Source organism: Pinus tabuliformis, chromosome 8 (assembly GCF_031772625.1).
Source record: "Pinus tabuliformis cultivar Carrire ecotype Pingquan chromosome 8, CPIR1, whole genome shotgun sequence".
NCBI lineage: Eukaryota > Viridiplantae > Streptophyta > Pinopsida > Pinales > Pinaceae > Pinus > Pinus tabuliformis.
In genome coordinates, this window is record NC_142294.1 from 816,619,537 (window position 1) to 816,643,826 (window position 24,290).

The window sequence follows — 24,290 nt, forward strand, 5'->3', positions numbered from 1 at the left end:
ACACTGAATATCCCACCATGTTGGCAGGTCAATTGGCAAAACTATATAACAACATTGATGGAATCACATGTCTGGATTACATAGTGGGAGGATGAACTAAATTGGTCACACTCACCAAATGGGAAATACTCCCCCAAACATGGATACCTGCTTATTAATGCAGAACATCAACCCCTTGCATCAAAATGGTGGTGGTTTGTTCTATGGAAGTTGAAGGTGACTCCCGGGACAAAACTGTTCATGTGGTGCATCCTTCGGAATAAGGTTCGTATTGCAAACAACCTACTTAAACGCACATTTCATGGCCCAACTTGGTGCTTATTGTGCAAGAAGGAAATGGAAACATGTAATCACTTATTCCTAAATTGCACAACCAATACTTCCATTTGGACCGAGGTAACAACACATTTACAAATTCAAAATAATTGGCTAGGACATGATACTTGAGCGGCATGACACCGATGGTGGACAACTGCTCATACACACAAGTGTCGAAATCTACCTATTATAGTTTGTTGGTATATCTAGCTACAATAGAACAAGTAATATTCACATATAATGTACCATGTTGGGCCAATATCATAGCTTCACTCACCACTGATTATGTAAGTTTACTGGAGGAAACCCAAGACCCACATCCACGCAACATCATAACTGAAAACATTGATTATGATATGCCATGGGCATATTTTTATGGATCGACACAACAACATGGATGTGGGGGTGGCATACTCCTTCATATCAAACACACACACTCCTACAAGATTCAAATGGAATTGGAGGGGGGGACAAATAACTTTGCAGAACTTATATCTCTCCGATATTTACTATTTTTTGCACTTGTCAAAGGATGTCAAAATTTGTAGATTTTTGGTGACTCGTAGATCATTATAAAATGGTTTAATCAACAAATTGTTTTACACACACACACACACTATGACACATATTGGATGATTCTTTGAGACTGAGAACACATTTTGACATATCTTCCTGTCACCATATATACAAGGAACGCAACCAAGTTTCTGATATGTTATCCAAGGAAACCACACACCTGCCAAGGGGGGTCTGGTTGATCCAAGAACAACAAGATATGGACTCATACAGCTACTATCACAGCCCATTCATGGATGGGCAATTTTGATGGGGCCAGAGGCCCTGATTTTTTTGTATTTTATGACACAATTTTGTTCTAAATATTCGAATTATAGCATATTTATGTCTATATATTACTGAACTTTCACATGTAATTATTCATAGTAGTCTCCATTTGATGGGATCGACATATATTTTTGAGACAACAACACAGATAGTGGCCGGACCATTGATAATTCATATGATACCTAGCATCTTCAACATGTAATTTTCCGTTTTATAATGAAAACTATGATTTTTCCATGGGAAAAAAAGTTTGGAGGCAGGTAGTGGAGGGACAAGTTTGATAACAGGACTCGTACATTAGCCGCATGTTTTAGAACTTGTACTTCAACCACATATGTCAGGTAAAAATAACTATGAGCTATGTGTGTATTGATTTTATTTTATTTTTGTAAATTTCGGTGGTACCTTTCTATTACTTCAAATTGTAGTAGACATGACATCACAAGCATCCGTGCCCAGATGGTCTCAACCTGTGCATAGGGAAACTAGGTATGTTGACCATCTGGTTGCATTATGGCTAGTCCAAAACCGAAACTATCTAATAATTTCTAACAAAGTTAAATGAGCGTAATTATCTTTATAGCCTCTAATATCTATAATCTTATACCAGATAACCAAAAAAATTAGACTATGCATCTAAGAAAGTTTAATCATCAGAAGACTCAAATGATGCTGGATATTTAGCACTAAATCTAGGTTGTTCTTTTGGTGGTATGCATGGAATCTGCCTCTCGATACTAGCCATGTGATCATTCTGCTATTGAATTTGACACTAAATCAGTTAAAGTTCTCTGAGGATATTTTGCATCTCCTTTGAGGATCTCGAGCTACCTGTAAGAGGCAACATGAATGCTTTGGCCAGTAAGGTCTTCATCATCCAGTATATGTAAAGATTTTGCAGGAAGAGAGAGCATCTACCCTGTGTGTCACCCGGGTCTATGATAATGTCTCTGAAATCTTCCAAAATCTCCTGATCGCTTGGATCTATCCCAACGCGAATATCTGCATCCTATTAATTGATGGCTTAGAGGTCTTGTGGATGGGTTCCCATTCTATATGCATTAGTTGTCAAATTTCGTAGACGTTGAGAGCCCTCATTACCATGACCCCTAGTGGGTATAGACTGAGCACGACCATTCCCTCGGCCTGAACATGAACCAATACTATGCAGAGACGACGACCTCACCATACCTACACTAAAATCTATGTTGAGGGTTTGCATGAATACTTTAGTGAAGAGGGCTTGAGAGCCACTAACGTACATTGGGAGCAGGAAATGGAATGGATTTGGAGGATGATGAAAGATATAAAACTTGGAAGCCCGCGATTGAAATTGACCTGTGGGGTCTAACATAGAGCAATGACCATACATAAACATAATAAGCTAGGTCCATAAAATCTCCTCTTGACTTGACTCAAGAACATTAACAACCCAAACATATATATTATGACCCTAACCCATAGCCTCTATTGTATTGTGACAATCATAAGACTGCATGCAAGATTGACGAAACAACCTTATCCCTTTCCGACTACAGTCCATCTCCCAGGCATATCGACTACCCATAAACCCTAGGTTTGTTAGATTTGTATCAACTTTATCCAAAGCAAAGAGATTGTGGATGGTGATACCCAAACCCTCTGTGGTGCATTAAATACCCCCCGTGCCCTGACTCCTAGCAATTACTATAGAAACAAAAACACAGAAAATTTTGCCCCCCCTACCCTAGGGAAGAGGGGGCCTAAGGATTTAGATAGAGGGGCAACCATAATTCGACCAATTCCCAGGATGGGGAGTTGTGAAGGGATTGAATTTCCAACAAATCATTATGTGTTTAGACTCATCCCGTAACTAGAGAAGGATACCATCACCCACCATCCATAACCAATTGAGACAAATGCACATCATCAAGGACATTATATGAAGGAAGGGGTCAACCTGGACATACTTTCTGGAGAGGATGCAGAGAGAAGAGGATGCACAAACGCGATCCTGGACTAGGGCCTTGAGCTCACCTCCCACTAGGAACGCAATCCACCTCCTTTGCCCTAAATTACCTGGAAGGAGTATCCTACAATTTCCTTTCAATTTACCTCCACCTGCTATAACAATGACACCTTCAACCTCAATCACAACCAAATGCCTTCATCCTCACTCGTAATAATTCTCTGACGTTCCTTGCATGAGATTACATGTGTGGGGGTGACCACGCCACCCCAAATCCTTTATGAACATAATGACCATTACTACAACCTAGTTCCCACAATACTCTCTAACTCGAATCGCACCCCGATCGAAGAGTGTATTCAGTTTTTAAAACCCTTATATTAACTTGTAATTTTAGGGTTAGGGTTGTGATCCATAAAGAATTCAACCAACCACATGTTTCATGTAAAAATCACTATAACCTATTGGTGTATTGAGTTTTTAAAACCCATATATTAAATTATAATTTTAGGGTCAGTGTTGTGATCCATGAAGAATTCAACCAACCACGTGTTTCAGGTAAAAAACACTATAATATATATGTATATTGAGTTTTTAAAACCCTTTTATTAAATCATAATTTTAGGGTCAAGGTTGTGATTCATGAAGAATTAAACCAACCACATGTTTAAAGTTAAAAACACTATAATCTATATGTATATTAAGTTTTTAAAATATTTATATTAAATCATTGACGTAGATCCATGTTAACTCTGGATATACCAAGCGCAAAGAGGGATAGATTCCCTCAAGGTGAAAACCTCTCTTTTGAATGCAAAACTTGAGGAAATGTTTGCACCTTGAGAGATTTGTTCCCTCTCGACGCTTGATATATCCAAAGTTAAAATGAATCTAAGTCAGCTTAAAGTTAGAAGTCCCATAATTTCTACAACACACTTATTATGTTATATGAATCATTTATTTATTTTTTTCCAAGGAAAAAAGCGAACTTTTTTATAAGAAGTAAAAAAGTTACATAGCATATGAGTTAACATTCTGCAAAAGAAACTGCCTGGTAAAGGCAAAAACTCCTCTGAGGAGGATCATCAGCACCCCTTCAGAGTACTAGTCAAAATCACCTGTGCGCGGCCTGTGCAGCCATATCCAGAGAGCAATATACTGAAAGTCCAATTGTCCATTGGGCCTCCTTTCATGAGGAAAACAACCCAGGGACAACAAAAAAAACTATATGAATCATTTATTATATTAATTGAATTTCTTAATTTTTTTCTTATACCTTATTAAAATATTAAAATATTAGTCACATTAGATTGGAAATACAAGTTTAGACTATTTTTATTCTCAATTTGTTTGGTATTTTTACTTATCTTTCATTTTGGTTTCCTCTCGACTTTGAAGAGATAACATTTGCATGTTCAGTTGATTATTTAAGATATTGATTGTATTTTGAGTTAGATGGTTTACTTTAATTTAAATCGGGTTTCAAATTTCTTGAGGTTGTTGAATTTTATCCACTTTCTCATGATCTACAATTAAAAGTATAGAAAAGGATATAACATATATTGCATACATACTATTTATGAAAGGTCTTCTCATTATTTTGTAAAGCGTATTATAAATATAGATTATGTTTGTGATGGACTTAGTAAATATAGATGTAGTTCTCTCCTATTAAGTTAAAAATGAGGCAAAAAAATCGGTTTATATTGTTTTAAATTATATTTCTAAATGTTAACAACTTAACCACTCATAAGGCATATATTAGTATTAGTTTGCAAGAAATGGATCTTGTACTCAATGATTAATAACCATCAAACTTTCTTCCTTTTGATTTTATTATTATATTGGTTGAAGACATAGGTATATAGTGATTAATATTACATTGAACAGTAATAGTTTTAGTTGAACAATAAGTTTAATACAAAGTTTTGATTAATATTTTATGGAAACACTTTTTTTAACATATCAAATATTCTATCATTTTTAACTTTCTAATGACACATTCTGGGGTCTTCTTTGGCCTCATACTGAGGCACATGATTTTTTTTTAAATAAACTTAGGAAATGGGCTGATGAGGATGAGTAATGTTAGCTTTTAGCCTAACATTAATTCATAACATTTTATTTTTTCCTTTTTCGTAAAGGAAATACTTTGGGCATACTAAATCAATTAATTAATTGTTTTATGCTCTGCATTAAGCGAATTGTTCACTACACCACTTTTGCATTAACTTCTTTAAGATTATCGTCTTCATCGTTGCCTTCGCCCAGATAACATTCCCAATCATCCAATTCCTTCTTCAACTATGATTGTTTGTCTTCACGCCAGCCCCTAAGCAAGGAAGTAATCTGGATACAATATATGGCAACCAATCACACTTGTTGCTTTTGAAACTATCCAACCTTCAACTGAAGCTCCTTCATTGATGGTAGCTTTTGAACATCATTTTTTTAAACTGAAATGAGTAATATTTAGATTAAATATGCCCCTGGTCACAACAAATACTCAGGGAGTACATCGATTCAGAATCCACATTACATCATATGACAATCAGCTATAGACCCATTACCGCTTAGATATTTCCTATCAAAATTATTACATCATAATTATTACATAGATATATTGACACTGTTACATCAAAATTGAACCATAAGGAGGCCTTCATACAAGTAGCCAAGACAAAAAACCAAAAATTAACTGCATATTGGTTAATCATATTCAAAAGTTGGCAGGTTAAGATCTATATCCAACTTGTTTGTTTGTTTCAGAGGCTAATTTTGCATGTTGGAAGAATCTTTGGCAAAATTGAGGTCTGACATTATCTTCTTGAGCCTGTCCATCTCATCTTCCATCCTTAAAATATGTTGTTGCATTTCCAAAATGTGATCTTCTTGTTCAACCTAAGCACGATTGTCATCATCCCTTTACAAGGCCTCATGGGCCGATAAACATTTGGAACAAGCATAGTCTTCAGAGGAGGAATCTGAGGGAGTGGAGGACATCTTATTGATATATTCACAGGATAGATTTTGCAAACCCAGCCAACCCAGATCCGCTAAGAGAAATAAATAATTGACTAGTGCATAAAAAAGAGACCAAAGTGCCATATCCAAATTATGAATAGTAGAACCTATTTCTTAGTGCCTAGTGCACATATAAAACTGTAAATATACTTTAACTTTTTCTTAGTAATCGACTTCCAAGGGCAGACAAAAGAAAAGTATCTCAAATTACAACTCAAGCCCTAAAAACAAATCCAATTAACTTGAACCTTCCCTTACGCTAACTGTAGTGAGTTTCCAATGCAGGGGTCTCGAAATTACCTTCAAGCCAACGAGCGAAATCCATACTAGAACCAATTGGAAAAAAAAGACTAGGGTCTACCACAGAGAATTACGAGCCTGAAGCCCCTTACGCGAGACAACCCACGAACAGTAGTGTTGAACCCACAACTTCCCAATTGCCAATGAAAGAGCCAAGGCCCTAAGAAGAAAATCCTCACAGAGCCTTCTAAAGACAACCATATTAGGTGCCACAACTAAATTCTAAGACATATACCAAAACCAATTCTCCACCCACTAATGAGGATAAAAAATGCTTAGAGCCGACGTATTCATGAATGAATCCATAGATGGGATTAGAGCCCATTTAAAATCACTATGCTTACCTTGAGAGATGATTTGCATCATGTTTCCATTAATGTCACATGTGTGACCTCCAAGGGATTTCATCATTCTTCTGAGTTGAAGGTGATTCCAAGAAGTTGGCAGAGGATCTTTGTAAATACAAGTGTGTAAGGAGATGTAGTAACCACCTGTATGATGACGAATTTTGTTTGATGCCACATTCATAGATTTTTGTGGGGTGACATTAACCAAAGTATCAACCTTTCATGAATCATTAGGGAGGAAAGGACAATGGCACGTGGACGCAACTTAAAAACATATGATGATAAGGAATTGGGAAGGGACAAACGAGAAGGGACCAGAATGAGGAGGGGAGAGGAGGGAGAAGAAAGAAAATAGGAGGGGAAGAGGGGAGAAGGGGGGTGGGGGAAGGGGGTGAAGGGGACAGGGTCATCTAAAAAAGTGGGGAAGGGCAAGGGAAATTGATGCAAATCCTAACCTTTTCCTAATCTTAATTCTTATACCTTCAGGATAAAACCTTGGCTTGACCCACTTTAACTTGGTGTTGGGTTGACGCCACATAAGCCCGACTACAATGGTCTGGCGCAATGCAAGGGTGAATTAATAAAACCATCCGGGTTACAAAACTTTCATGATGGCCCAATTTCAACTCCTTACCATGTGAGCCTGCTCACCCAAGCCCGACTCGATGGATGAAGGGATTACAAAAGTCGAATGGGTAGAAAGCCTTCAAGCAGGATTCACTCAGACCTTTCACATATTCGGTTTTCGATCAGATAATGACTTGCCAAATGACGAACTTATGTGGGTAAGGAAATTGTTAAGTCCCAGTGCACTCATCCTTTATGATGGCTTTGCCCCTCTATATGTTCTCAACTTTTGTGACCTCCTACAAACCTTGTCTAATAATTTTTCGTGATCCTTCTGCAATCTGAGCGTATATATATATATATATATATATATATATATATATATATATATATATATATTATGTATACATTATAATATATATGTTCTAATTATAAGAGATTGTAGAAGGACTGGCTATGAAAAAAACTCTTGCTCTCCACACCATACAAATATGTTTTTATTAAAAAGAGGAATATAAATATTACATTGCAAATTTGGTCGATATCCATAATCATAGGTTCTGAAAGACCATTTTAGGAAAATTAATCAAAATTATAACAATTTTCCTAAATTAATAAATTACATAACAAAACCTATCTAATAAACGACTCATTAAGGAACCAACTCCTTTAGTAAAAAAAAATGACCTTTCGGTCAATTAGGCTTTTTACCAATGCCCTTGCATCATACTCCCGAGGAACAAAGAATTCATGGGCTCTTGTCTATGAGGTCTTCAACAATTTTGCCACTTTTGTGTAAGAGTGTAGTAGTCATCCAAGTTGCATCAACCACTGGATGGTTTTTCCATTTGACCAAGTATTCAAAGTACTCTTTGCCTCGAGTTTCCTAATTAGTCTTTTAGCCATAATTCTTTCTAGCTGCAAGGGTTCTGTTGCTGGTAGTTGCTTTTTCCACTGAATTTGTTATTGTTCTCTATTTTCTGCTGCTTCATCTGCTGACATATGCTCTCCTGGTTTATATTTATATAAATCTGCAATGTTAAAAAAGGAGAAATACCAATCCCCAGAGGTAATTCCAACTCATCAGAATTTTCTAAGAATCGTGCAAGGACCAATATTTTTCAACTTCAATATGTTGTATTCTCCCTTGGGAAATCTCTCCTTTCTCAAATGTGATATCACTTGGTCTCCTACTTCAAAACTTTTCTCTCTCCTTTTAAGCTTTGCTCTATTTTTATATTTAAGGTTGCTTTCCTAAAGTTTTTGTTTAACTTGATCATGAATTTCCTATATGATTGTGGAAAAATCTTCACCTACAGAACTTCTCTACTTTGTTCTTCCCAAATTTCTAAGTTCATGTACTCCCCTCAAATGCATTTCATATAAGATTTGAAAATGGCTTTGACATGTATTCCTATTGGGAGAGTCATTGTAGGCAAATTCAGCTTGTGCCAAAACTGATCCCACTGTTTAGGTTGATTACCAACCAAACTACATAGAATATTACCCAAACTCCTATTCGCTACTTCAGTTTAACCATTCGTCTATGGGTGATATGCCAAACTAAAAATCAGCTCGGTTCCAAGCTTTTTCCATAATCCTCTCCAAAATTGTCTCAAAAATATGGTGTCTTTATCAAAGACAATGCTTTTGGGCACTCCATGTAGCCTTATAACTTCCTTAAAGAACAAGCTAGCTATATGAGTAGCACCACTAGTTTTAGTGCAATGAATGAAGTGAGCCATTTTAGAAAACCTGTCTAAAACCAAAAAAATGGAGTCATGGCCTTTTTGAGTTTTTGGCAGTCCTAAACCAATATCCATACTTTTTGAATCCCAAGGCCTTTCTAGAATTGGTAATGGAGTGTATAATCTGGTGTTTTGAGTCCTCCCTTTAGCATATTGACAAATTCGACAATTACTCATGAATTTGTACACATATGCTCTTAATCACGGCCAAAAATAATTCCTCTTTAACGACTCATATGTTTTATCATGCCCAAAATGTGCTCCAAGCTCACCACTATGTTTCTCCTTGATCAGATTTTCTCTCATCGAACAATTGGGAATGCAAAGCTAGTTATTTTTAACTAACAACCATGTAGTCAAGTCATGAACATTGATCCTGAATTGTTGGGTTTTTTCAAGCTGCATAAGGTTCTCTGAAATCAACATTAGTATCATATAGCTCCTTGATGAACTCGAAGCCAAGCACTTTGATTTGACTTTCCTGCAAATGTAATTGCCTCCTACTTAATGCTTCATCAATTTTATTAGATTTCCTGCTAATATGCTTTAAAACAAATATGAAACTTTGTAAATATTCGACTCATTTAATATGATTTTGGTTCATCTTAGGCTACTGCATAATAAATTGTAATGCATGGTTATTAGTGTAAAGAATAAAATCCCTGGACAACAAATAATGCCTCCATTTCTTTAATTCTTGGACCATCGCATAAAATTCTTTGTCATAAGAGGTATATTTTCTTCTGACTTCATTTAGTTATCACTGAAATATGTTATGGCCAGTCTTCTTGACTAAGAACTGCTCCAATGGATTCATTGTTGGCATCACATTTTATCTGAAATGGTTTGTTGAAATCTGGCAACACAAGTACTCGTTGTTCAATAATCCTTTTCTTCAAAGTTGAAACGCCCTTTTGACCTCATCAGTCCACTAGAATGATTGCTAATTTTTCTTTATTGTTTCTACAATCACAGCACTTAGTTTGCTGAAATTTCTAATAAATTTCCTATAGAAGTTAGCTAGTCCATGGAAGATACGAACCTCAAAAACATCTCTAGGTAAAGGGCATTCAAGGATTGCTCTTACTTTATTAGGGTCCATCTTTAAACCTTCTCTTGAAATAACAAATCCCAGATATACAAGTTTCTATTTCAAAAAAGAACATTTTTTTAGATTAATCAACAATTTCTCCTGTTGTATTTTTTTAATACATACCTAAAGTGTCATAGATGCTCCTCCTTTGTCCGGCTGTGGACCAAGAGATCATCCAAATAAACTATTACAAATTTCCCAATAAATTCTTTCATCACTTCATTCATAACCTACATGAAAGTGTTAGGTGAATTTGACAATCCAAATGGCATAACCAGCCATTCATACAATCTATCATTTGTTTTAAATGAGATCTTCCATTCTTCTCCTTCCCTTATTCTAATTTTATGATTGTCACTTTTCAAATCAATTTTGGAAACCCATCTACCACTGCTTAAACAATCTAGAAAATCATCAAAACAGGGCATAGGAAATTTGTACCTAATAGTGATTTTATTCATAGCTCTACAATATGTGCACATATGCCATCCTCCATCCTTATTTACACTCAACACTTTAGGCATAACACATGGATTGTGACTCTCTTTTATTAGACCCTTGTCCAATAATTCCTGTACTTGCTTCCTAATCTCTTCACTCTCTTTGGGAGTCATCCTATGTGTTGCTTTATTTGGAAAAGTTTCTCCTGGTATCAATTCAATGTGATGACTGATACTTGTGGCTGGTGATAGTTCTTTTGGCAGATCATCCACTATAATGTCACTATGTTCATTTAATATATCTTGGATTTTTAGAGGTAAATCAATAATAGGGGTGGCAGTAAGAATTATTATGGGCTTGCAAACTATAATATAACTTGCCTCTTCTTCTTCCATTTGTTGTAGAAACTCATTGCCATTCAACAACAATTCTTTAGAGTCACTGCTATCAGTTGTTCCCTCTTCCTGTAATGGAAGAAAAGTATTATTTATGCCATATTTTGGAATTTATAAGTATTCCTTTTTCCCATCATGCACAACACTCTTGTCAAAAGGCCATGGGCTTCCTAACAAAATATGCCCTACATCCATAGGCATTACATCACATAAATTTTTGTCTTTATAACTGCCTATCTATAGTTCTATCTCACACTGGCCATTGATAAGTAATTGGTGACCTTTCTGGAGCCATGACACATTATAAGGTGTCGGGTGCTTTTGTTTCTTCAGCTTCAACTTTTCCACTACCTCTGTAGACACCAGATTATCAGTTCTACCAATGTTAATTACCATCTTACAACACTTCCCCTGAACCTTACAAACAATTCAAAACAAAACCTTTCTTTGAGCTGCCGCAACAACTTATTTTTCTTGTTTTATCAACACCTTCTTTAACATCAGAGCCTCTCTTGTATTTGGCACATTCTCAACTTCTTACAGCTCTGCTTTCTGCTCCTCTATTGGAGCAACAACAACATTCCTTTGGCCCATTTCTATGATTTCAAGACATTCATATGCTATGTGCCCAACTTTTCCACATCTATAACAATGAATTTATCTTCATCTACCTCTTCCTCTTCCTCTAGAAAAGGACCTTCAACCTCTAAATTCTCCCTCTTACTGTCTTAGTGCATTATAAATGCTAGCTACATCTCTTAGTATTGTAGATCTCCCTCTATTAGATTGTTTCCTTCTTCCTCTAACAATGCTCTTTCCCCTGCCAGATTGCTTCCTTGCAAGCTTTTCTTCGGCTTTCAAAGCCAACTTATATGCCTCCTCCACTATCTTAGGTGATAACATACTAGTCTAGTCTTGAATGTCTAGCTTGAGACCATTTATGTATCTTGTTGTCTTTTCTGTAGAGTCTTGTACATATCCTACCCTGATATTCACCTTGTAGAATTATTTTGTGTACTCTTTGACTGTCATTAACCTCTATCTAAGGTTTTTCATATTTCTGAATAAAGTAAGTTGGTAATATTTTGGTAGAAATTTGCCTCTGAGCTTCACAACCATCCTATCCCAACTTTTAATCTTATGCTTATTCTTACTTCTTCTTTTTGTCTATACGTCATCCCACCATAGAGTTGCATGACCTTTTAACTTAGTTACAACAAATTTAACCTTCTTCTCCTCATCAATCTCTTCATACTCAGAAAAAATATCCATTTTTGTAATTCAGTCAATAAGCTCTTCTGGATTCATACTGCCTATATAAGAGGAGAAATCTAGCTTGGTTTTAATAATAGATCCCAAAAATGCTTTCAATATTATAGATCTCTTCAAGCTATAGAGATGCCTCCTCTTCAGGAGATTCTTCCTCTTTTGCACTTACATCTCTTGCTTGAGGTTCCCTTTGCTAGCCAGTCTCCGTCGTTTTCATTCTTTCTTCTAATTGTTACATTACCCTTAATACTTTTGCATTAGCTACAGGCCTATGTCTTCCTCCTCTTGTACCTCGTCTGATTCTATGTGCCATATCACTTCTTGTTCCTGGAGAAAATGTAGGGTCTACTTTGATACCACTTGATGAAAATCCACCTTTTCCTAATCTTTTTTTGATGGTGGAACCACCGTAGCCCTACTACCAATTTCACTACCTCTTATGGTTTAAAGTTGACACCACCATGGAACCATTATCTTGACCATGGCTTCTAAGTGCCCACTCTTCTTCTTAACACACAATTTGTATGACTTTTGTTATCACTTCGTAATTTCCCAGGACTGTGAGAGAAACACATAGGTAACCACAAAACCACTTTGTAAGCTGGGATCTAGCCCTTCCAACTTTAGAGAGGGATCTCTCTATTGGGTTTAGATTAGTTGTTTTGAGATATTAGGCTAGTTATTGAGTTCCGAGTTTGGTTTTTCCAAATATTTGGTTGAAACTGCAAGGATAGTCTATTGGGCATGGAGTCAATGAGTCTTGGGTGATCATATATAGAAATAACATAACAGATTGTAACAGGGCAAGGTAGGTAGGCTATTGGATCTTTGGAGCTTGAGTGGAATGAAAGGGAGGAAAATATTTATATTCAATTAAACATAGAGCATTTTAGAATGAATTCTATATTTAATCTCAGTTTGAAAACACAGATATTGTTTATAAGCCAGAGCAGAGTGTAATTAAACAAGTTCAACCCTTAATTTTCTTTAAACAATATAGATAGGAAAAAAATATGGAAAAACAAAGAAATAACAATTACACAAGAGGAAAAGATCACCAATTTGCCTGACACATGAATCTTGGAACGACTTTCTGTATTAATGAAATGATCACTTTAGCTCAGTACATAGCTTTACATCAAAGATTTGCTTTCTTGGCACAAGTTCCAACCCTTTGTACTTCGAATTATGAAGTATTAATACAAAACTTATCAAAATATCCTAAAAGATTGTTTACAAAAACTGGCTTTCCTCCAACTCTAGAGACTGGCCTTCCTTTTTATGGCTACTGGTCTTTTTTTGACTGGCCTAGTTGGATGTACAAACGCAGGGCTCGAAGAACGAGCGGATCGGGGAATTACTTTACCGTACCGGGTGGGTGCTGGGGAATTATTTGACCGTTATCCCGCTTCCAACTACGATATATAGTGACAGAATTTTGCTTACTGACCTGCGATAGCGAAGAAATATAGGCAAATGAAACTGTTGTAGCTCTCTGGCACTATCTTCGAGGATTCTGGTGCTGACTTGGCCTGAAAAAATGTTGCTTTGTTGTTGAAGATGAACACCTATTTTACTCCAGTAGTTGGCATAGTTGATCCCATTTGTCTTCACCCGGGGTGGAAAATTTAATTAGCTTCCTATAGGTTTCATCTACCTCGGCATATTCTGGAAGGTGCGCTTAGTTACAAACATTTTTTTTATCTCATGTTTGATAAGTAAATTGAATTTCAAACCCTCCATGAAATATTTTCTTGTGATGGTTCCCTTGATGGTGGAAAACCTTAACTTGTCTCTGGCTATGGTATACAACTTCTGCTGATAATCATCTAACTTGACCAACTTATCTCCAATTCCTTTCAAACCTGGCAGGCCATTTTGATTTAGTACATTGAATTTTCTGTGGAATTTCTGGATGCTGGCCTCCAAGTTATGGCATTTGTTCTCCAACTATAGCATCAAGTTCCTTTTTGTAAGGACTCTTCTCACCTCAAGGATTGTTTTTGTCTTGTCTGCAATCTCAAATTCCTCTAGTTCCTCCTTTGTCTTTGAATTTAGAATCCTTATTAGGGCAGTGGCTTCACCTGGTTTCTGTCCCAAACTTTCTTTTATTCCTTCAATAACTTCTTTTGATTTCTGCACTAATTCCTCCAGCTTGAAAATTATTTCGATGGAAGGCCAAATTTCAATCATAACTTCATTGATTTCCACCCAAATGTTCTCCTTTGCCTGTGCAATTGTCTGGACCATGGAAAATTCATTCTCTAACTGTTCAATTCTCTGGGTTAACCTATGAGTCTTTTGAAGCTTTGTTATGTACACATTATCAATCTTTAATTTATGTTCTTGGAGATTGTTTATCTGAGCTTTCAGCTTTTCAATATCTTGCCCTCTGATAGACAGGTCCTACATAGCTTTGACTAAATTTGCTAATGAGTCTGTAGACTGTCCCTCTATTGTGATGGTTGTTGAAGTGGAAGTTCCCACTATCGATGTACTTGCAATCAAAACTGTTGTGAGTGGAATGACTGCTAACTGTATTGACTATTCTTTCTCCTTTAACATTTTTTCCATTTCAGTCTCCATCTCTTTAATTTGCCCATTTTGTTCAATGATAATCTTGAACATGTCTTCTTTCTCTTTCTCTAGTTGTCCAACTTCCTTGGTCTGTGGATCTTCAGTGGATGGAAGCTTGAGTTGCTTCTTTAGAGCTGCAATGTCAACATTATTTCTTCTAATAATTTCCTCTGCAACTTTCACATTACTGGGATCATATCCCAGTTTGATTACTAGATCCTCTAAAGACTTAATCTTAGTGTCTTTAGCTAAAGAAGATATATTTTCTAGTTTGAGTTGGGACTGAATGTTGTTCAACGAAGCTTGTAGCCTGGAAGCTGCCATTACTGAGTTTGTCAAGGTTGAATACAACATCTCACCTGTTTGTTTGTGTAATTCCATCTGATCGATGGGATGAATTTGATCAACATTGAAGGAAAACATATATTTCTTGTAACCTTCTGGAGTCTTGGGAAAAGGAACCTCAGCCTGGAGGAAGGTTATCTATATCTTTCCTTTCTCTATGTCAAAGGCAGAGAGAAGCCTATGTTGTGAGGATGTTGTCTGCTTCCAAAAATATGTATAATTTGTAGCTTTTAGCAACTCATTCTTCTTCTTAATTTCTTTATACTTGGAAAATGTATTTGGTTCAACATCACTATTCAATAGGCAAGAAACTGTATACAAGAACTGATCTACATAATCACTGAAGGTGAATTCATTGGTATGCTTCCTTACTAAGGAAGTCCAATGAATCACAGACTAGGCATTCCCTTGTTCATCCAATTTCTGTAATGGAAACTGAAATGTGTCTGCCTGATGGAACAAAAACAAATACATTAAAGTTGAAGCATACTTAAAAACTCATTTTGTAGAAAACTTTAAGAATTGTTCATGGATGGCATCTGCTAGTGTTGGCATTATGACATAGGATTGGTGTTATGACACAGGTGTTGTCCCTGATGGCAACTCACTCAAATGACAGATCACAGTTCAAGCTCTCAGAATGAAGGAAAAAGAGATATACGCAGGTTCCTCTTAACCAAGGCGCGTATACACGCACGTTAAACGATCAAAAGGTGCGTATACGTATGAACGCACTTTCATGCAAAGAAAAGCGCGTACATGTGAGAAAACTTATTTTTGGTCCATGGTATTTAGTCCTTGGTATTTGGACCTATGGTTTTGGACCATGGTATCTCGTCTGAAGAGTTGAACCCAGGTATTTGGTCCAAGGTATTGATTCTTTACGGTCTTGGACCATGGTATTGTGTAAGGCCTAAGACTATAAAAGGGGAAGGAGATCATTAGGCAAAGGCATTGACTCAAGCATTGAATATCTTATGAAGAACTAGATCTGGAATACTGGCCATTGGGTTATGGCGCATAGCTAGATCTAAATCAAGGAGGAACCTGAGCGCAAGAAGAAGGATAAGTACTATTCATGGATCAAGATCTTAAGGCTTGAATAGTAGTATCTTTGTGTGATTTTGATTTGTTATTTTGGCGCATGACTTGATCTATAAATCTGATAATCTGGGTATAACTGATGTCTGAATAAGTGAAAAGGATAAATTATCTTTTATAGATCTGTACGCAGGTTCAGTGAAGAAAAGGCACGTATACACGCTAGTTCTGTAATGCATAATAGCGTATACATTGGTTGGCCTTAATTCATAAGCGTATGCACGCAGGTTATACACATTGAAGTAGTATACATCTCTTGAAATATGTTTTAGCTACTTATGTTTATTGCTGCAGTGTTCTGGGTTCAGAATTGGTGTCTGGTTACTGTTACTGTTTTCTGGGTACAACATTCAGAGAAGTGACTATTTGATTCAGTTTTGTTTGGTGCAAAGGAGATTGGTTGATGCAGATATACTTGATGTTTGATTGATGTTATTTGTGGATCCAGTCTAAAAATTTATGAATTGTGGTCCCTAAAAGAAAAGAGAAGGTTGTAGCCTTCTGTAGGTTAGCACCCATGTACTAGTAAAAGGATCGGCTAGTACAAGAGCTAAGGGGGTTGTAGCTCCCTTCCAGGAGAAACTGGAGAACGAGAGAAGGTTGTAGCCTTCTGCAGGTAGCAGCCTGCGTACTGGTATAAGACTGCACCGGTACAAAATCATTGTAAAAATAAGTTTCTAATTAAAAGAAGATAGAGACAAATTGTAGCAGGTGGTTTTCACCCACATTGGGTTTCCACCTTATATCTTGTGTTCTTATGTGTGACTGCCTATTCTGTTTTACTGTTCCTGGTTATTGTTTATATGGTTTGATGCACAGATTAATGATCAACATCTGAAGAATAATTTAAATTACAAGTCAGCTGGTTATACGATGGTTTCCTTAACTGTAGTTGCGTACATACGCGGTTTTCACTAACTGAAGTAGCGTATACACATCTGATTGCGAAATGAAAAATAATTGACCTGATAATACTGATTCACCCCCCCACCCCCTCCCTCTTAGTATTATTTCCAACAACACTCAGAGTCCTCATGAACTTTGGTATGGTAAGACTCCCATGGTTAAATACTTCAAAAATTTTGGAAGCAAATGTTACATCAAAATGGCTGATGAAAACCTTGGAAAGTTTGAACCTAGAGCACATGAAGGCATTCTCCTTGGCTACTCTCCCCATAGCAAAGGATATAAGTGTTACAATAAAAGACTTGGAAAAATTGTTGAAAGCATTGATGTAGTGATTGATGAAGAAGGAAACATTCCTAGGCAGGTAAAATCCGAAGATTTCGAAGATGATGAGGACTATCCTTCAACATCAAATCAGACTTATGATGAAGAAGAAACCCATGAGGCACCAGAAGAACAGATAAGGATAGAAGAAAAGACTCCATCCAGGTACGTTCAAAAGAATCATCCAGAAACTCAAATTTTGGGGCAGAAAGAGGCGGGTGTACAAACAAGAAGAACTATTTCAGAAGCTTCAAGCTATCTAGCATTGCTCTCCTCCACTGAACCACAAAATGTAAGAGAAGCATGCAAAGATGAATGCTGGGTCAAGGCCATGAATGAAGAACTTGAGCAGATTGAAAAGAATAACACTTGGGAATTGGTTCCTAGACCAAACGATAAGAATATCATAGGGACAAAATGGATATTCAAAAACAAGCTGAATGAAAATGGAGATGTTATTAGAAACAAGGCCAGACTTGTTTGTAAAGGGTATGCTCAACAAGAAGGTATAGACTTTGAAGAAACTTTTGCACCGGTTGCTAGACTTGAAGCCATAAGAATGTTCCTTGCTCTTTCTAGCTTTCAGAAGTTCAAAGTTTTTCAAATGGATATGAAACCTACCTTTTTAAATGGAGACTTGGAAGAAGAAGTATATATTGAGCAACCAGATGGATTCATCCTTGGAAATGATCCAAAACTTGTATGCAGACTTAAGAAGACACTCTATGGTCTTAAACAGGCTCCAAGGGCTTGGTATTATCGTATAGACAAATACCTCCATCAACAAGGTTTTTCAAAAGGATCAGCAGATAGCAATCTATATGTAAAAATTGATAATGATAAATTGCTAATACTTGTCATGTATGTTGATGATATCATCTTTGGTAGCAATGAAGAAGCCATGAGTCAAAAATTTGCTTTGGTGATGCAGAAATAATTTGAAATGTCCTTGCTTGGTGAGCTGACATATTTTCTTGGTTTACAAGTCCAACAAAATAAAGACGGTATCTTTTTATCACAAACCAAGTACCTCAAGGAGATCTTGAAGAAATATGGCATGGAAGATTCGAAACCAGTATGTACCCCTATGGTAACAGGATGCAGCCTCAGTGCAAATGATGATTCAACAGCAGTTCATCAACCAACCTATAGATCCATGATTGGTAGTCTGCTCTATCTGACAGGTACCCAACCAGACATCATGCATGCAGTGGGAATAGTTGGAAGATTCTAGGCAAATCTGAAAGAAGCACACCTTCAGGTGGTTAAAAGAATTGTCAAATATCTTAAAGGGACACAAAACTATGGCTTATGGTATCCTAGAGATACAGATCTCACACTTCATGCATATACAGATGCAGATTGGGCAGGAAGCGTGGATGACAGAAAAAGCACTAGTGGTGGTGCATTCTTTATGGGTTCCAGATTAGTATCTTGGTTCAGCAAGAAACAAAGTTCAATTGCTTTATCTACAGCTGAAGTGGAATATGTGGCTACTACATCTTGCTGCACACAACTCCTTTGGATGATGCAAATTTTGCAAGATTTTCAAATCACTTGTACTCCACCTATCATGTGATAATACAAGTGCAATCAATATTTCAAAAAATCCAGTCATGCATTCAAAGACCAAGCACATACCTATCAAATATCATTTTCTCCGAGAACAAGTGCTTGAACAAAAGGTCAAATTGGAGTATGTTCCCTCCAAGGAACATGTTGCTGATATACTCACCAAACCACTGCCCAGGGAGACATTTGAATACCTTAGGCAGAAGCTGGGAGTATTTGATGCATCATCTTGCTGTTGAAACTTGTTTGTTTCAGAGAAAAGTGGTTGTACGCGAGTTTAATGAGGAGAATCCGTGTACATATGCCGGTTTATGTGGATACAGTCGCGTATATGTTGGTTTGAAGACAAACAGTGGACCAGGCTCAGGTTGAAAGGAGTCTGATATGGGTCTAACAGAGACCATCTGGCACAGGTTTAGGGGGAGCATATATATTCTTCTAATAATGCATTGTTGGCATTATCCTAGAAGATCTTGGTTCGAGTTCACAATGTTTTGGTTTTAGGTGGAACAGGTGCAGAAGGAGAACATGATTGCTGGTCTATGACAGATGCTGCTGATGATAGTTTTTGATAACTATCATAGTCTTGTTGTAGATATTTCGTCTTTATGTCATGTATTTCTTTTCTTATCAAGGTCATGTAACAGCCTACTTTGGTTTCCCCACTATGCCTGGGATGGATAATGTAATTTTCTTGTTTTATCTTGTGTAAACTTTTGATGTATCCCCACTTGGTTGGGTGGATGAGTCAATCCCCACTTGGTTGGGAGATGGATGCATGTATGAGTATTTGATGATAGGAAGGTCATTTATGATGTATAAAGTTATGTATCTTCTTGTAGAACATCCTCTTGCAGACCTTGCCTACAGTTAGGGGGAACATGGACAGCACAACAGAGCAGAGATTTCAGAATGAACTCAGGGGGAGCATAACCCTTTGAACTTGATGACAAAGGGGGAGACTGACTTTGAGTGACTTGGGGTTGCCATCAAGTCCAAAGGGGGAGATTGTTTGCATTATGACACAGGATTGGTGCTATGACATAGGTGTTGTCCTTGATGGCAACTCACTCAAATGACAGATCATAGTCCAGGCTCTCAGAATGAAGGAAAAAGAGATATATGCGGGTTCCTCTTAACCAAGGCACATATACACGCGGGTTAAACGATCAAAAGGCGTGTATACGTATGCATGCACTTTCATGCAAAGAAAAGCGCGTACGTGTGGGAAAACTTATTTTTGGTCCATGGTATTTAGTCCTTGGTATTTGGACCTATGGTTTTGGACCATGGTATCTCATCTGAAGTGTTGAACCCAGGTATTTGGTCCAAGTTATTGATTCTTTATGGTCTTGGACCATGGTATTGTGTAAGGCCTAAGACTATAAAAGGGGAAGGAGATCATTAGGCAAAGGCATTGACTCAAGCATTGAATATCTTATGAAGAACTAGATCTGGAATACTGGTCATTGGGTTATGGTGCATAACTGGATCTGAATCAAGGAGGAACCTGAGCGCTAGAAGAAGAATAAGTACTATTCATGGATCAAGATCTTAAGGCTTGAATAGTAGTATCTTTGTGTGATTTTGATCTGTTGTTTTGGCGCATGACTTGATCTATAAATCTGATAATCTGGGTATAACTGATGTCTGAATAAGTGAAAAGGATAAATTATCTTTTATAGATCTGTATGTTGGTTTAGTGAAGAAAAGGCGTGTATACACGCTGGTTCTGTAATGCGGAATAGCGTATATGCTGGTTGGCCTTAATTCAGAAGCGTATGCATGCAGGTTGTACACATTGAAGTAGCATACGTCTCTTGAAATATGTTTTAGCTACTTCTGTTTATTGCTGTAGTGTTCTGGGTTCGGAATCGATGTTTGGTTACTGTTACTGTTTTCTGGGTAAAACATTTAGAAAAGTGACTATTTGATTCAGTTTTGTTTTGGTACAAAGGAGATTGGTTGATGCAGATATACTTGATGTTTGATTGATTTTATTCGTGGATCCAGTCTAAAAATTTATGAAACGTGGTCCCTGAAAGAAAAGAGAAGGTTGTAGCCTTCTATAGGACAACACCTACATACTAGTAAACAGATTGGCTAGTACAAGAGCTAAGGGGGTTGTAGCTCCCTTCCAGGAGAAGCTGGAGAACGAGAGAAGGTTGTAGCCTTCTACAGGTAGCAGCCTGCGTACTGGTATAAGACTGCACCAGTACAGAATCATTGTAAAAAGAAGTTTCTAATTAAAAGAAGATAGAGGCGAATTGCAACAAGTGGTTTTCACCCACATTGGGTTTCCACCTTATATCTTGTGTTCTTATGTGTGACTACCTGTTCTATTTTACTATTCCTGGTTACTGTTTATATGGTTTGATGCACAGATTAATGATCAACATCTGAAGAATAATTTAAATTACAAGTCTGCTGGTTATACGCTGGTTTCCTTAACTGTAGTTGCATACATACACAGTTTTCACTAACTGAAGTAGCGTATACAAATTTGATTGTGAAATGAAAAATAATTGACCTGATAATACTGATTCACCCCCCCCCCCTCTCAGTATTATTTCCAACAGCTAGGAATTCACTGTAATTGAAGATCACTGAGGGATTTTCACCTCTTGAGAAAACCTATAAAAACCCTATGATGGCTTCATAAACCCACTGATCGGATTGATAGCCCAGTAAACAAGAAACTATTGAGATTATTTGCTTTGTCATTTCAGGGAACATGGAGGATGGATAGAGAGGATTTTTCTTAGGCAAGTGGACATCATCAAGTAGAAATGTTTCAAATATTTTTTCTCTGTGAGGGAAAGTGAGGTTCTTGTAGAGTTCCATGAGGGAATCTACTGAAAAAGGTTCCAGAGAGGCAGAATTTTGAATCTGTAGCATTTGGGAAATGGATCTAGAGGTAATTGTGAAATGGATATCATTATTTTGGGAAACAATTGCCCTCTGATTGGGAATGTACCGGAAGTGGCAACATGAAACGAATTCAGGGAAATGGTGGGTCTGAGGAAAAATGAATTGGGATAGGAAGGAGTCCCACAAACCCAATTCATCACTAAGATCAATAAACTTTTTTCTTAACCAATTATGGAGTTCGTAGAGGTCGAACTCACAACTGGTTTCAATAATTTTATATTCTTGATCTACCAGGGACTGGTGGTCCAAGTCAATTACAGGATGCAGAAGGAAGTTTTCTTCGGTACATTTAGATTTACCTTTAGGAGCCATAATGGAAAGAAATGAACCGAAAAATTGAAATTACCCGGGAATTGTGTGGACAAAGACTGGTTACAGTGGCAATTTGCTTGCTGACAAGTTGAAGTGGTAGTCTGGTTTGTTGACTGGTTGTTGTAACAGGCTTTGTCTTTCAATGCGTTGGAATAGTAAAGGGAAGAGCCAACAAAATGGTTTTGGGCTTTATTTATAAACAAACTTGCTTATTGTTCAAGGATTATCTATTTAACGGAGCAAGTCCATTAATCTGGGCTGAAATGGTTACATGATGAGTGCAGAGACGTGCGATGTGGTGAGAGTGAGTTAAAGTGGAGTGGGAAGGCATGTGATAGAAGAGGGAGTAGAGTGGAGGAGAAGTGGATGAGGAGGTGCCATGTGGTGAGACGGGTTGGATTGGAGTGGGGACGGGAGGTGCCACTTGGCAGAAGAGGAGTGGAGCGAGGGAGCACCGGGCCAACGGTCATTTTAGGCGGGAGGTGGAAAAGGTAGATTTCGAAGGGGGGTGGGTGGTAAGCTGCTTTAGGTGGGGGTTGAAGTCAACCTAGGGGCGACACGTTGCACAAAGAGTATGTGGGGAAACAATTTTTTTGACACACAACACACCCCCCCCCTTGGTTAATTATCAGACAAGCGGGGTGGGGGGTCTAAACTCATTACCCATTGTTGATATGGGCAGGTGAGATTATGACCCTTCATTGCTGGGAGGCACTTATTACAAATGACAAATGTGTCGTATCAAAATAACTCTATTAACACTAGTAATCATGATGTATACAATGTGATTAACTAATTTAAATAAGTTTATTAAAGCTAATATAATCACACTTATACTGTGCGATCATACTAATTTACTTATTTAACTAAACACATTTTATTCAACTAATGTAATCGTGCTTAAATGGTGCGATTAAATAATTAAACCTATTTAGTTGAATGTAATGCGGCATTTAAACTAGTTGCACGTTATTTTTTAATTTTTTCTAAATATTTTTCTCATCATATTTTTATTTTTTGAAATGAAATGGCATTTGAACTGGCTCACTTATTGAGGCTATTTTCATTTTTTCATATTTTTTATTTCTTTTATTTTTTGATGCACACACACACACACACATATCATTTTTTTTGTATGCCCTTCCTTTTTTTTATTTTCTTTTTCTTTTTCTTTTCTTGGAAATAATTTGCAGAATCAAACATTGTTTACGATATCTCAAAACATAAAAATCAACAGATAATCATCAATTGATCCTATAAATTATAGGACCCTAAGAACTTCCAAGATGACTCACTAGTACACTTCACCTTGTCAACAAAGACGTGAGTTGTGACGCAAACCTTGCTCATTCCTTATACCACATAAGCTCACTTGTAACCTTCAGCCTTAATTATTATACTTTCGATATAAAAACCACGGTCTGGCCCACTTTAACTTGGTGTTGGGCCAATGCCACATAAAACCGACCGCAATGGCCTGACGTGACACAAATGTGAATTAATAAAACCCTTGATCTAGGTGTCTCCAAAAAGGATCAAAACTCAAAGTCTTTAGATTCTATTGAAATAATACCAAAGCGTAGAGCTCGTCTTCTTGATTCCAATGGTGCAAACAGTGCCTCAATCCGAGTTCGTACATGAAAGTTATGCTCAATAAAAGTTTTAGTCAAACTTGGAACAAGTCAAATTCAAAATGAACATTATGCCACATGGCAGACTGTACATATGACACGTGGCATCAAAGTCATCAAGCCTAGTGGGACCCACACAGATAATGTGACAGCTTAGTCAACAAACCAGGTGGACCCACAAGCAAATGATGTCGCAACACCACAAATTGACACATGGAAAGTAACTAACAGAAGTGGCATATGATGTGGACCAATGAGAGACTGCCACATGGCCCAATCACATGGTGCCACATGGCAC